Below are 5930 nucleotides of genomic sequence, written 5' to 3'. Positions count from 1 at the left end.
TTAATCAAAATAGATTTTAAATCATAATTTTTACTCACATGTGAAAGACAGTGTGAAGGTGTTTGTAACAGCATCGGTTTAGTGTCATTCAGTTAGTCATTTATTGACGCTCCCCTGCGCTGAATAACGTCGCTTTTATTAACGTTAGTGTGGTCTGTAATGTTTCAGGTGATTAAACAGGTTGGTGTTGTTACCCTTTAGTGTAGAAACCGTGACTAAACATTGCTTGTAATGCAGCGTAATCTAGTTTAAAACCGAAAAAATAGACGATACTTGGGAACGCTCCTCTCTCCTCGTTACACTTCTCTCATTTCCATGAAAATAGATTTAGCTGAACTGTAGTAAAGTAGGATTAAGATGGTGTGGAATCGTGATGGCCGTTTGTTAAGGAGTAATCGTGCAGCTCTAGTTCCTAGTTAGGTGTGTGTTCAGGTCGGTGGATTCAGCGGGGTGAGAGGGTGCAGTAGACTGGGCGGGACTGGGTAGGCCGGGGGGGGGTGGTCATGTTTAGGTAGGTGGAGGGGCAGGGAACGTAGTGTGCGTGACAGGCGGGGCCCACCGGAGGGCGGGCACGCTTGATCGGTCTGGAGAGGGTGGGCGGTGGTGTCGTACAGTGGCCAGGAGGCGGGCGATGGAGTGGGCTGTGTTTCGGAGCGGGTGGGGTAGGGCAGGGCTGCGTGTTACAGGCTGACGGGGTGGGCGGGAGGGGAAGCCTATTGGGGTAGCTGCGTGGGCTGGGCTGACTGGGGCAGGTGGGTGTATGAGGCCTGGTGGTGCAGGTGGGTGTGGCAGAATGTGGTGGTCAGTATGCAGTTAGGTGGGTAAGAAGGAAGGTAGGTAGTTTTGATGAACCTCCTTTCAACCACGAAAGGCACCAAATTGTTTAAAAAGAAACAGATTCTTTTGCACAGTCCATTCTGTGACGAGTGGTCAATCCCACCATGGGTCAGACACCCAGGTCTAAAGTGGGACAACCTTTAACCTTTAAGGGACTTGCCAGTTTTGTTTAAGTTAATGTTTTTTCATTCATTTTTATTATTATTACTACAACAGTGGAACCTCGGCATACAAATTTAATTCAGAAATAATGTAAATGTAGATAATCCGTTCCAGCCTCCCAAAAATCTACAACTTAGCCGGCGTTCGGTTCGTTCGTATGTTGAAAATGCTTCATATGCCGATGCTAATTTCTTCCAAAATTTCAATTCTTAAGGAGAAAATTTGAAGACGGGATTTTTATGTCGAGGTTCCACTGTATTATTATTATTATTATTATTATTATTATTATTATTTTATAATCATTTGTTTTTTAAACATAATATCTGCTGTATGGCCATCCATAAGGACTATGGAGCCTTGCTCCTGTTCTTTTTGTGTTTTTTTTTATTCTAAGATGTAAATGTTATATTAAATCACGGTCACGTATACCTTGGCTAGGTATTGTTCTAAGTGTCCCAAATGTCCCAAATGGTCGGGCGATACTAAATGGTAATCACGGTCACGTATACCCTTTGTTCAGGGACGGTTCTTGATGTCTTGCTGCCGCTCCCAGACTAATAATTGATTGGATTAAGTGTTCTAAATGTTTGGTTCTTAAAAAGAAACATTATGATAAGTTTGCCTAGTGGAATGGAGCCATAACCAGTGTGCATGAGGTGAAGTTTCGATGACGGGTAAGATTCTCTGAGGGCCGAAGGAGGATAACCCACTGCAGGGCTTCACCGCCACTGGGCACCTGCCCGAAATGGGAGGTGTAATCTGTGTAAAGGAAGTGTTGTGATGCTTCAGGGCCAAAAGCATCAAAGGGGGGACTGTAAGAAACTACAGACTGCCTCAACCCAGATTCCACTCCACAGTACACATCTGAAAGAGCTCATTCCCAAAAAGGCTTACATATCATATAGAAATATCTTTGATTCAAATCAGTTTATCTATTTGGTATCTTTACATTATCTTAAAGCAGCGTTACCAAACATTTAGAACACTTAATCCAATCAATTATTAGTCTGGGAGCGGCAGCAAGATATCAAGAACAGTCCCTGAACAAAGGGTATACGTGACTGTGATTACCATTTAGTATCACCCGACCATTTGGGACATTTGGGACACTTAGAACAATACCTAGCCAAGGTATACGTGACCTTGATGACCATATAAGGACATCCGGCTAGACGACAGTATCATCCAGCCATTTGGGGAATACTCAGTTCTTACACTAATTTACATTTAAAGTGAAACTCATTTAAATTACACACGGGAAACACTGTATAAAAGGTTATAGCAGGATTTGTCCTGCGTTCTTTTTGACTCCGATGAACCCAAAGTACCTTATGTATTTTGTCACTGCGACGCTGCAATAAAATTCTACGTTAAGATCTTCAATGCCCTCATCATTTTATTTTTCTTACACCACTTAGGGGTGTACTCACTTTTGTTGCCAGCAGTTTAGACATTAATGGCTGTGTGTTGAGTTATTTTGAGGGGACAGCAAATTTACACTGTTATACAGGCTGTACACTCACTACTTTACACTGTAGCAGAGTGGCATTACTTCAGTGTTGTCACATGAAAAGATATAATAAAATATTTACAACAATGTGAGGGGTGTACTGTGAGATACTGTATGTATATATACACTATATTGCCAAAAGTATTCGCTCACCCATCCAAATAATCAGAATCAGGTGTTCCAGTCACTTCCATGGCCACAGGTGTATAAAGTCAAGCACCTAGGCATGCAGACTGTTTTTATAACCATTTGTGAAAGAATGGGTCGCTCTCAGGAGCTCAGTGAATTCCAGCGTGGAACTGTGATAGGATGCCACCTGTGCAACAAATCCAGTCGTGAAATTTCCTCGCTCCTAAATATTCCACAGTCAACTGTCAGCTGTATTATAAAAACGTGGAAGTGTTTGGGAACGACAGCAACTCAGCCACGAAGTGGTAGGCCACGTAAACTGACGGAGCGGGGTCAGCGGATGCTGAGGCACATAGTGCAAAGAGGTTGCCAACTTTCTGCAGAGTCAATCGCTACAGACCTCCAAACTTCATGTGGCCTTCAGATTAGCTCAAGAACAGTGCGCAGAGAGCTTCATGGAATGGGTTTCCATGGCCGAGCAGCTGCATCCAAGCCATGCATCACCAAGTGCAATGCAAAGCGTCGGATGCAGTGGTGTAAAGCATGCCGCCACTGGACTCTAGAGCAGTGGAGACGCGTTCTCTGGAGTGACGAATCGCGCTTCTCCATCTGGCAATCTGATGGACGAGTCTGGGTTTGGCGGTTGCCAGGAGAACGGTACTTGTCTGACTGCATTATGCCAAGTGTAAAGTTTGGTGGAGGGGGGATTATGGTGTGGGGTTGTTTTTCAGGAGCTGGGCTTGGCCCCTTAGTTCCAGTGAAAGGAACTCTGAATGCTTCAGCATACCAAGACATTTTGGACAATTCCATGCTCCCAACTTTGTGGGAACAGTTTGGAGCTGGCCCCTTCCTCTTCCAACATGACTGTGCACCAGTGCACAAAGCAAGGTCCATAAAGACATGGATGACAGAGTCTGGTGTGGATGAACTTGACTGGCCTGCAGAGAGTCCTGACCTCAACCCGATAGAACACCTTTGGGATGAATTAGAGCAGAGACTGAGAGCCAGGCCTTCTTGTCCAACATCAGTGTGTGACCTCACAAATGCGCTTCTGGAAGAATGGTCAAAAATTCCCATGAACACACTCCTAAACCTTGTGGACAGCCTTCCCAGAAGAGCTGAAGCTGTTATAGCTGCAAAGGGTGGACCGACGTCATATTGAACCCTATGGATTAGGAATGGGATGTCACTTAAGTTCATATGCGAGTCAAGGCAGGTGAGCAAATACTTTTGGCAATATAGTGTATCTACTGGTTTCCTGTCAGGGTTGTGGACTGTTTTCTGGCCACTAGAGACCCCCACTGCCTTTTTGTTGGTTTCCAGTCTGTCATTATGTCTAATAGGTGTCACTTGTGCTTTGTTTAGGTTTGAGTATTTAAGTCACATGCTTGATTCACAAGTAAGGGATGAATAATTATTTCAAATAATGGCTCTATAATTTATCGCTTGTTATAATACTACTTCAAAACAGATCAAATAAATAAATAAATAATACAATGCAGATATTATATTTCTCTGATCCACCAGTGTGTCTCCACATCCTTATTTGACAAGAAAAAAGGCCATTATATATTTACACCACACTGTCTGGGAGCCAAAGTCAAAACATTGCATGCAAAGGACTGGCTTACATGGAAATCTGGTGACCAGTTAGAAGGGAAGATGCTTCCCTTGAGATCAAAAGCAAAGGTGAAAGCTGGGGGCAGTACGGTGGCCTAGTGGTTAGCACTGTTACCTCACAACAAGAAGATCCTGGATTCACATCCTGGGTTTAAACAGACAGGGGTCATTCTGTGTGGAGTTTGCATGTTCTCCCTGTGCTAGTGTGGGTTTACTCTGGTTTCCTCCCTACTCTTGGTTTTACTTCTGTGTTTTCTTTTGTTTAGGGAGATGTTTGTGTCTTCTGTCTAGGAAGAAGCCTAATTGGTTCCCCCAGTCTACTTGGTGCCATGCCCTGCCTGGTCAGCTGACTCCATGCAACCTATAAGAAGACTCCTTCATCACTTCCTGCCTTCAGCCTTGTGCTCACTTGCTTCACCCTTTTGCTCACTTGAAAGCCCTTTACCCCTTAACTGCTCAGCTGTGTAAATGTGAGTTGCTCTGGATAAAAGTATCTGATAAATCTTGTAAATGTAAATGCTACTGTTTGTTTGCAGTCAAATAAATCTGTAGATGCCCTAGTTAACACGATACTTATGTAGCAGTTCCAATCAGTACAATGAAGTACATCTTGCTTTCTGCTGGACAGGACCTTCTGTCTATGCCCTTAAGGAAAAAGCTCTACCGCTTTCTGAAGAAGTTTGCCTCGCCGGTCTGGACGTGGTGCGCAGTCGTGCCGACAAAAACCTGATCACTCACACATACAGGAGAGGCCTGGTAGAGGTGCCGAAATAGCTCAGTTGGGAGAGCGTTAGACTGAAGATCTAAAGGTCCCTGGTTCAATCCCGGGTTTCGGCAGCTGGAGGCAGTGTAGTCAACCAGCGCAGTTCTGCAACTTATGCCTCAGACTTGAAAACAGCAAAACGTGGAAATGGTGCAGGATAAAGGTCTGAAAGCCCCCTGGTCTGAGACGAGAGCAAAAAAAACTAGGATGCTACAGAACTCTTAGGTTCTCGTTGAATGCTTAGCCTGCACCCTTCAGTTTACGTGACCGCATGCCTCAATACCTGCCTACAAATCATTGAAAGGTAGCCTCCTAGCCTGCACGCCATTAGAAAACCCCTGCTTTTGACAAGGCTCCTTGGAAGCGTTGCCCCCTGACGAGGTGGCCGAGAGGTTAAGGCGATGGACTGCTAATCCTTTGTGCTCTGCATGCGTGGGTTCCAGTCCCACCCTTGTCGTGCGTGTGCTTCCTCTTTACCGCTATGCGCCACACAGCAGCAACTGAATGCTCCCCCAGACAGTCGTGCAGCGTGAAAACAACAGTGATCCGACTACTTTGAAAATCGTGCAGTGTGAACTCGGCATAAGTGTTTCACAACCTTGGGCTGCATTCCCATGCTGGTTGGACACACATGCTGTAAGTTCATATGAACAAGCCACCTCAACAGGAGGTGGAGGATATGGACAGCCAATCCACATTTCAACTCTTTGGAGGCGTGGGTTCAAATCCCACCGCTGCCAGGGTGGCCTTTTGTTCTAAATATTCTCCTAGTGCATGTTCCCGCTCAGTGCTTAATTAGTAAATGAATAATTTCCGGAACAAAACCAGCAGTCTCTCGCCGCTGTGACAAAACGGTGGTAGCGCGATTATAAAGATTCGTTGCTGAATGGTCTCATGTATTATATTATT

The 5930-nt window shown here is 44.9% G+C and overlaps 1 non-coding gene across 1 annotated transcript; it reads left to right on the top strand.

Moving 5' to 3' along the window:
- Window positions 1–5022: 5022 nt before the first annotated feature.
- trnaf-gaa (transfer RNA phenylalanine (anticodon GAA)) lies at window positions 5023–5095 on the top strand. The gene has a single exon. It is a non-coding gene; the product is annotated as a tRNA-Phe (tRNA).
- The last annotated feature ends 835 nt before the right edge of the window (window positions 5096–5930 follow it).

Source organism: Hemibagrus wyckioides, unplaced genomic scaffold (genome assembly GCF_019097595.1).
Source record: "Hemibagrus wyckioides isolate EC202008001 unplaced genomic scaffold, SWU_Hwy_1.0 Contig18, whole genome shotgun sequence".
Taxonomy (NCBI): Eukaryota; Metazoa; Chordata; class Actinopteri; order Siluriformes; family Bagridae; genus Hemibagrus; species Hemibagrus wyckioides.
This window is presented reverse-complemented; position numbering and strand designations above follow the sequence as displayed.